This window comes from Budorcas taxicolor, chromosome 7, assembly GCF_023091745.1.
Source record: "Budorcas taxicolor isolate Tak-1 chromosome 7, Takin1.1, whole genome shotgun sequence".
Taxonomy (NCBI): Eukaryota; Metazoa; Chordata; class Mammalia; order Artiodactyla; family Bovidae; genus Budorcas; species Budorcas taxicolor.
Window position 1 is genome coordinate 10,558,291 of NC_068916.1, and position 9,484 is coordinate 10,567,774.

Here is a 9,484-nt window from a genome sequence, read left to right on the forward strand (position 1 = left end):
GTTTCAGACTTCCACACGAGGTCCTTCCTCTCAGCGTTCCCATGCAGGTGAGTTCAAAATCCCAAAAGACACCGCAGAAGAATGACAAATAGAATGAAATCCAAGAATGTTTATCTGAGAAAATGTTTACCTCAGTGTATCCCAGAGACCACTGTGGTTGCTTTCTTGCTTGATTAAAATATCAATGTATTTTAATGATGCTAAAAACAGTAGTGACTGTAGAACTCAGGAAGACGATGCTCTGTGATGTCAATTAAATGCTAGGAATGGAAGCCCCATTAGAAAATGGGGGAGAAACAGAAATTCCTTCCAGTAAGAGTAGAACATACGTCTAAATATCTCAATTACCTGGAACAGAGAGATACGGTATTAGTTGGAGAGCTATAAAATGAAGTGAAAGCATTTCTTTTTAACTTTTAAAATGGAACATATTTCCATAATGTTTCTGTAATGATGAGAACATTTCATATCAAGAAGTGCTTGCAAATATATCTTTGCAAAAGCAGGTGCTAGAGACATTTTTTGACATTTTTTCACATTATTTTCTGTGAAAAAAAAAAAAAAAGAAATAATTAAGATGTGTAAAGGGGGATACAGATGTGCTTACCTTGAAACTATCTCATCATCTGAGAGGATGAATATGTATGTGGATTTATTAGTCATTTACTTTTTCTATCTCAAATTATCTGTGTGAATTTTTTGCTTTAATATAGGCAGATAGGAGAAATTTTCCGTTGTTACTTCCAAGTTTTCAAACAATGGATTGTTTTTTTTCCCTGTTATTTATTTATTTATTTTTTACTGCCATAGACTGGCTATTTGCTATTTAGCTCTTTTATGTGTGTATAGGAGCTGGACAGGGAAGTCTGGCATGCTGCAGTCCATGGGGTCTCAAAGAGTCAGACACAACTGAGCGACTGAACGGAACTGAACTGAAGGGGGCTTCCCAGGTGGTGCTAATGGTAAAGAACATGCCTGCCATTGCAGGAGACATAAGAGATGCTGGTTTGATCCCTGGGTTGGGAAGATCCCCTGGAGGAGGGCATGGCAATCCACTCCAGTACTCTTGCCTGGAGAATCCCTTGAACAGAGGAGCCTGGCGGGCTACTGTCCCATGGGGTCACAAAGAGTCGGACACAACTCAAGCGACTTGGCACACGTGCATGCCTGTACATGTATGAATAGATGTATTTGAGAGAAATTGTGAGTGTATATAGTTTTCGTGTGACCAATATATCAATCAAGCGTATGCACTCCCTCCATTGCTTTTTCATTTTTAAAATTTTTCTGAAAGAATTGAGTTCTCAGGTTAGAATTCACTTGTAAATTCTTGTTTTAACAAAAATGGCAGTGAAGTAGCTATATCTTTAGTGCTAATAAATCATCCTATTTAATTTCTCCAAGTCTTTATATTGCTGTTTTCCTTTGCTTTCTTTTGTTTTGCTTTCCATTGTGTGTGTGTGTGTGATTAGATCTGTTTCTGAAAGTTGCATCAAACCTGGCCTTCAAGTGGAAAGCATGCTTCATTACCATTTAACTAAAGATCACTTGCGTCTTTCTAAAGCAAATAGAAATCCACACATATTCATATAAGAGGAAATAACTCAGGTAATGCATTCTCACTGCATTTTAAAATTCATCACAGCACTGTTTATAATAGCCAGGACATGAAAACAACCTAGATGTCCATCAGCAGATGAATGGATAAGAAAGCTGTGGTACATATACACAATGGAGTATTACTCAGCCATTAAAAAGAATACATTTGAATCAGTTCTAATGAGATGGATGAAACTGGAGCCGATTATACAGAGTGAAGTAAGCCAGAAAGAAAAACACCAATACAGTATACTAACACATATATATGGAATTTAGAAAGATGGCAATGATGACCCTGTATGCGAGACAGCAAAAGAGACACAGATGTGTAGAGTGGACTTTTAGACTCTGAGGGAGAGGGAGAGGGTGGGATGATTTGGGAGAATGACATTGAAACATGTATACTATCATGTAAAAAATGAATCGCCAGTCTATGTTTGATGCAGGATACAGGATGCTTGGGGCTGGTGCACGGGGCTGATCCAGAGAGATGTTATGGGGTGGGAGGTGGGAGGGGGGTTCATGTTTGGGAACTCATGTACACCCGTGGTGGATTCATGTCAATGTATGGCAAAACCAATACAGTATTATAAAGTAAAAATAAAAATTAAAAAAAAATCATTCTGTTATTTTCTTTTTCTCCCAAGTCTCGGCAATTTAATTTTGTATTGGTGACCCATGTTGATGTTGTTAAATCATTACTATTTCATATTTCTATATAATTTTCTTTAGATTTTCACCCAATTTTGTTACATACAGTTGTTTTGAAACCACTTGACTTAGACTAATTTCATTCTCACTGACATTTATCACATAAATTCTTAATTTATTGTAAAACTTCTCTTTGTATACTGTCTACATATACATGCCAATATGCTTTTCTACAGATGCATGAATAGGATCTTTTGCACCTTAAAATTGCTTCTCATGTTTTAGTGCAATCATTTTCCCTATCTTTTTTCCTTCTTAATAATTTCTCATAGACTTAACTCCAATTACTATACTGATTTATTATTTATATGACTGTATCATGGGCTTCCCAGGTGGTTCAGTGGGTAAAGAATCTTCCTGTAATGCATGAGCCGCAGGAGACACAGGAAATGTGAGTTCGGTCCCTGGGTTGGGCAGATCTCCTGGATGAGGGCATAGAATCCACTCCAGTATTCTTGCCTGGAGAATCCCGTGGACGGAGGAACCTGGTGGGTTACAGTCCGCAGGGTCGCAAAGAGTCAGACACGAAGAGCATGCACACACATATGCATAACCCGTCATCGTGTGCGTGTACTACTCTCCTTTTGATGGTCCTTCATATCCTTTAAAATTAAACTGCTAGTATATCAATGATACAGAAATATAAGAGGGTGAAAGTCAAACTCTAGCTGTAACTGTGGTTGTCACACATGGAGGGCTCAGAAGAGGTTAGAAATATTGCAAAGCACCCTACAATGCACAGGACAGATCCCTCCACAACGATCTGGATCACAGTGTCAATTGCACCAGCGCTGGAGAACCCTGAGTTAAAGCGTATCCGTATTTTGAATGGTTAGAGATGTCTTCATATTTTCCCCTAAAATACTGTCATTTTTGCCAGAAGAGTCACAGAGCACTCCTTTGCTACTATTTGAAAGTTCTTTGCTCAAGTTTTTCCCAAGATGATGGTATGTAAGAGCTTCTTTGTTGTCTTCTTAAACTATATACTGAGTTAGAGCAAATTTATATATTTAACATATATAAATATATTATACAAAACATATTTAATATTATGTAATATATATAATCAAAATGGTGACCAAATATATATATTTGATTTGCCTATTACTGTTATATACTCATATTATATGCCCATTTTCTTGCACTAAACAGACTCTCAAGTAATTTTTACAAATTATTTTTTCAAATGATGTTTTATAATTAGCTTTGCTTTAAATAACAGTGGATACACAGGACATTACAGAAACATTCAGAAATGTCCCATCAGCTCTTCACTCAGTTTCTCCCAATATCTTAAATACCACAATATCAAAACCAGGAATTGACATTGGTACCATCCACAGATGCTCTCACATCTTAGATATTTCAGATAGTAAAATTTCTCCAGTTTTATGTGTGTGTGTGACTTCTGAGGCATATTTTTGGCCATAACTTTTATTTTTATTTAGTTGTAAATCTTTATTGTCTCACTTCTGAGCGTTTTGCCTTATTTATGATGCTTTTATACACTCATAGATTTTATATGTAGATTTTAAGATATTAATCTAAAATGTTTTGGTTACTTTTACACAGGGGATATAATTGCTTTAATATTTTATTAATATTAGATGTTGGGGGGGCCAAAACTTCATTTTTTGCTAGATAGCTATGCCAGCTATTACCAACAATTCTATCCTTCCAAACAAATTTAAATAAATGTTCATGTATATTAAATGTTGATATAAAATGAGAAATAAGTCCTGATTCATTCAACAAAAATAAATGAGCATTTGCTACTTGACAAACATTCTATAAAGATTACATAGTATATTATTTTATCTATAGGTCATTTTCAGTTCAATTAATTCTTACTGATATCATAAATTATTTCTTGCTCATTTAGTTTTCAATACTTCATTTAATTTCATTTACTAGACTTTTTTTGTGGAGAAGGAAATGGCAACCCACCCCAGTATTCTTGCCTAGAGAGTCCTGTGGATGGAGGAGCCTTGTGGGCTGCTGTCTATGGGGTTGCACAGAGTCAGACACAACTGAAGCGACAGCATGCATGTATGTATTGGAGAAGGAAATGGCAACCCACTTAGTGTTCTTGCCTAGAGAATCCCAGGGACAGAGGAGACTGGTGGGCTGCTATCTCTAGGGTCGCACAGAGTCAGGCATGACTGAAGCGACTTAGCAGCAGCAGCAGACTTGTTTTGTAATTATACTATTTAACTTGGTTTTATTATTTCCTTACTTTTTATTTTTCCCAGTTTATTTTTGTGAAAATGTCAGTCATTCAGTTGTGTCTGACTCTTTGTGACCCTATGAACTGTAGCCCACCAGCCTCCTCTGTCCACGGAGTTCTCCAAGGAAGATACTAGAGTGGGCTGCCATTTCTTCCTCCAGGGGATCCTCCCAACCCAGAGATTGAACCTGGGTCTCCTGCACTGCAGGCAGATTGTTTACTGTCTGAGGCATCACATATATTCACATACTTGGTTAACAAACAGGTGAAGTCTCTGCCTGGGGCATCTAGAATCATGACTGAGAAGACAGAACACAAAGAAAGACATGTATGCATAATGCAATGTCCTCAGATAACTAATATGAAGAAAGTAATTCAGTGACAAGATTGGAATTGTCACAGCGTCTGCAGGTTTATATGTGCGGACTGTGGACTTTGTTGATGCTGGGACAAAGATCAGACTTAGGACAAAGGATGTCTTTAGAACTAATCAAAAAAGCAATCAAAACACAAGAAAAGCAAAGCAAAGATGCCACATATAAAAATGGACATAGAGACTTGCCACGTATGCAATGTAAATCTGGTTAGTCAAATAAATAGGAAACGGGCACAGGAAAAACAATTTTGCTAGCTGATATGTTAAATGCTCAATATTCAGTTACCTTCATTTTACTCTATAAATATCCTGTGTAAAGTATTGGTTTATTGGTTTTGGCATTTTATCGCATGGGCTGTAACATCTCTAATTGTCTCACACCATAAAGATATAGTGATCTTTTCTTTAGAATGAATTTTATTTGCTTTTTCATTATTTTCCATGGCCATGGATGAAATATAACAACACATGAAACGTCACCACAACCAAAGAGGCTTTTCCTCACCAAAGTCTCAGGTGAGCTTATGTACCATCTCCCCCTCTCCCCATATATATAGGGAATATATATAAATTCCTGCTTGCTCGTGCTTAGTCATATCCAATTCCTTGCAACCGCATGGACTGTAACCCACCAGGCTCCTCTGTCCATGGGATTTTTCAGGCAAGAATACAAAAGTGGGTGGGCATGCCCTCCTCCAGGGGATCTTCCCAACTCAGGGATGGAAACTGTGTCTCCAGTGACTCTTCCATTGGCAGGTAGATTCTTTACCACTAGCCATCTGGGAATCCATATATATAAAAAATCCAGGTTTTGAAATTTTGAGAAAAGATACAGATATCTAGGTAAATAATACAGAGACATATATGTTCACTGAACGTATCTTTATGTGCCTTTACTACAAGAATAAGATGACTACCAAAACTGAGCACCAAATTCTTTGGTACCTGGGAAATCTGCTGCTGTGCTCAGTCTTGTCTGATTCATTGGATTTCCCAGGCAAGAAAACGGAAGTGGGTTGCCATTTCCTACTCTAGGGGATCTTTCCAACCGAGGTATTTGAACCCATGTTTCTTGCATCACCTGCATTGGAGGCAGATTCTTTATCACTGTGCTACCTGGGAAGCCACCTGGGAAATGTACAAACTGGAATTTCTGGATCCCATTTCTACATAATCTGATGTAACCACCTTGGGCACCATCAACCTTAACTTCATCGGGTAGTCAAGGGTGAAAACAACATGGAAATAACACAGCCTAGGAAACCAGGGTCTCACTGTAGATCTTTGTTTTCTTGCCTTGTGGAGTGTGAGGAGTCTTCGGAGAAGCGGTACCGAGCTCACATATTCAAGGTGACTCTCATACACAGAGGCCAGAATTCGATCAACAGAAGGGATCCATTTAAACATTTCTGCAACAATTTCATAAAGTGCTAGAACATAGTGGGGGTTTGAAGTTTCAACAGCAGCAGGGAGCCCACCTTATTCCTCAGCCTCCTCTGGCACCATCTCTCCTCACTCTCCCTCTTGCTCTTACCCCCTATCCCTCATTACTCCTCTCCCACATCGGTGTCTTTTTTGAAAACTAGAGCGTCTTAGACAGGTGACTTCCCCAAGGCCTTTGTACTGGCTACTCTCTTCCAGGTACAATGTTCTCCTTGTGCCTGGCATGTTCATGGCTCCTGCTCGCTCTTCCTTGAGGTCTCTGTTCAAATGATAACTATTTTTTGCATGTCTTTCCTTAAATAATAGGAGCCCTTCGTAAGTCTTTCCCTTATATGTGCTTTCAAATTTCTACATAGAATATTTCACCATCTCCCAAGTCATATATATCCTAGAGGAGGAAATGGCAACCCGCTCCAGTATTCTGGCCTGAGAAATCCCATGGATATATGGATAGAGGAGCCTGGCAAGCTACAGGACATGAGGTTACAAACACTAAGAATTGACTGAGGCCCACCTCCCCAACTGCCACCTCCCTGCCGCACACAAACGCATCTCATTATATTTTTTCTCCATGGACAGATTTTAAAAGGTTTTATATTTCAGCACCCTATGCACATTGCCTAGACAGCACCTGAGATATAGTTGCACTCAATATATAGTGCCCAAAAGAATGAAGAAATTCCTCATTAAATATGTGGATTACATGACATCTTGGGGAAAATGCAAAAACTGGAACACATTTGCAAGTTAGAAATGACAGAGGAAATTTACTAAAGAGGATCAAGTTCTTGCAAAATATTGAAATTAATTAAGAAATATAATTAAGCAGAATACAGATAGTATTTTTTCAACACTGTAATGGGCCTTTTTGTAAAAATGAATCATATTGTCATGTTTCTTTACAGTCAACATCAAGAAATGGCACCAAGCAACCTAACAAAGGTTTCAGAATTTCTTCTTCAGAGGGATTTTCAGAGGAATCAGCACTACAGCCCCTCATATTTGGTCTTTTCCTTTCCATGTACCTGGTCACTGTGTCTGGAAACCTGCTCGTCATCCTGGCCGTCAGCTCGGACTCCCACCTCCACACCCCCATGTACTTCTTCCTCTCCAACCTGTCCTTTGTAGACATCTGCTTTACCTCCACCACCATCCCGAAGATGCTGCAGAACATATGGAAAGAGAGCAAAGCCATCACCCATGAAGGATGCATCACCCAGATGCATTTTTTTCATACTGTTTGCAGGGTTGGATGACTTCCTCCTGACTGTGATGGCCTATGATCGGTTTGTGGCCATCTGCCACCCCTTCCACTACACAGTCATCACGAACCCCCAGCTCTGTGTAATTCTGGTTCTAGTTAGCTGGGTCATTAGTGTCCTGCATTCCTTGATACGGACCTCCATGGTATCAAGGCTTTCTTTTTGTAGAGATGTGTTAATCATCACTATTTCTGTGAACTCAAACAATTGGTCCAACTTGCCAGTTCTGACAACGTCCTTAATGAAATTGTTATGTATTTTGCAGCTGGGCTACTGGGTGGTAGTCCCTTTCCAGGTATGTTTTACTCTTACTGTAAGATTGCTTCCTCCATACGTGGCATCTCATCAGCTCAGGGTAAATATAAAGCATTTTCTACATGTGTGTCTCACCTCTGTTGTCTCCTTGTTTTAAGGCTCATGCCTAGAAGTGTACCTTAGCTCTGCTGCTACTCACAGTGCACATTCAAGTACAGTCGCCTCCGTGATGTACACTGTGGTCACACCCATGCTGAACCCCTTCATCTACAGTCTGAGGAACAAAGACATAAAGAGGGCTCTGCAAACATTCTTCAGAAAGCAGCTCTAAAAAGGCCAATGGTTGTGGGCTAAAGAAGGGAACATAATTTAAAGTTTCAAAGCCTCAGAGTCAGAAATTATAAATCTCTGATCAGAATCTTTGATCAGATTGTGGAAGAGAATTTCCTCCTCTATTTCTTGGAATTCTCATATTTTGACTTTGCCTCCTTCATTGCAATTTATGTAACTCACATGATTAGGCGTAGTGATTTCTATCATATCCATTAGTTTTTCTCGATTTTCCACTCTCTCAAATTTAAGAAATGGCAAGAAACTCAGTTGCTAAGTTATGTCCAACTCCTTGTGACCCTTTGGACTATAACAAACCATGCTCCTCTGTCCATGTGACTCTCCAGGAAAGAATACTGGAGTGGATTGCCATTTCCTCCTCTAAGGGATCTTCCTGACCTAGGGATTGAACCTGCATCTCCTGTGCCTCCTGCTTTGGCAGGCAGATTCTTTACCACTGAGCCACCTGGGAAGCCCTGGGAAATTATTATAATTGCCTTAATTTCTGTTTCTTTTGATTGTTGTATTAGTATGCCATTGCTACATAACACTCTATCTTAAAAGCAAGTGATGTGGCATTGGTTTATTAAAATGGATGGTTTGGAATTGTGCTGATCTCTGCTGGGATCCTCCTGTGTATTTATTTACCTGAAAGTCAGCCGAGGAGGCTCTGTTGATCTTGGCTGAGCATTCCAATGCACTGGGGAATCAGCTAGCTATGGTGGTGGCTTAGTCCCTAAGTCATGTCCGACTCTTGTGATCCCATGCACTATAGCCTGCCAGGCTCATCTGTCCATGGGATTTTCCAAGTGAGAATACTGGAGTGGGTTGCCATTTCCTTTTCAAGACCTACCCAGGTCTCCTGAATTGCAGGAAGGTTCTTTACCGACTGAGCTATGAGGGAAGCCCCCAGCTAGCTATAGGCTGATTTGTCATGTTCTTGGCTTGGACCGTGAAGCTCTGTTCCATAGCTCTTCTTGAACTTGGGTTAGCCCAGCTGGATTTATTTATGTTTCTGAGGCAGAGTTATTTGAGAATTCAGCAGAAATGCACTAAGTCCTCTCAAGGCACACCATTATTTTCACCAAATTCTATGGACTCAAGCAAATAAAAATCCTAAGTCTAGCCCAGATACAAAGGTGGAGAAAGAGACACCTCCTCCTAATGCAAGGTTCTACAGTGTCATATTTCAAAAGACATGGGTACAGAGAAAGCTTCACTTACTATCTCAACAAACCTGTCCAACACAGGTGTAATTTAAATTCAGTAATGTTTTATTTT

The 9,484-nt window shown here is 39.4% G+C and overlaps 1 pseudogene; it reads left to right on the forward strand.

The window, feature by feature from the left end:
* The first annotated feature begins 6,152 nt into the window (after positions 1 to 6,152).
* Positions 6,153 to 8,056, forward strand: LOC128050435 (olfactory receptor-like protein OLF4; annotated as a pseudogene).
* Positions 8,057 to 9,484: the final 1,428 nt, after the last annotated feature.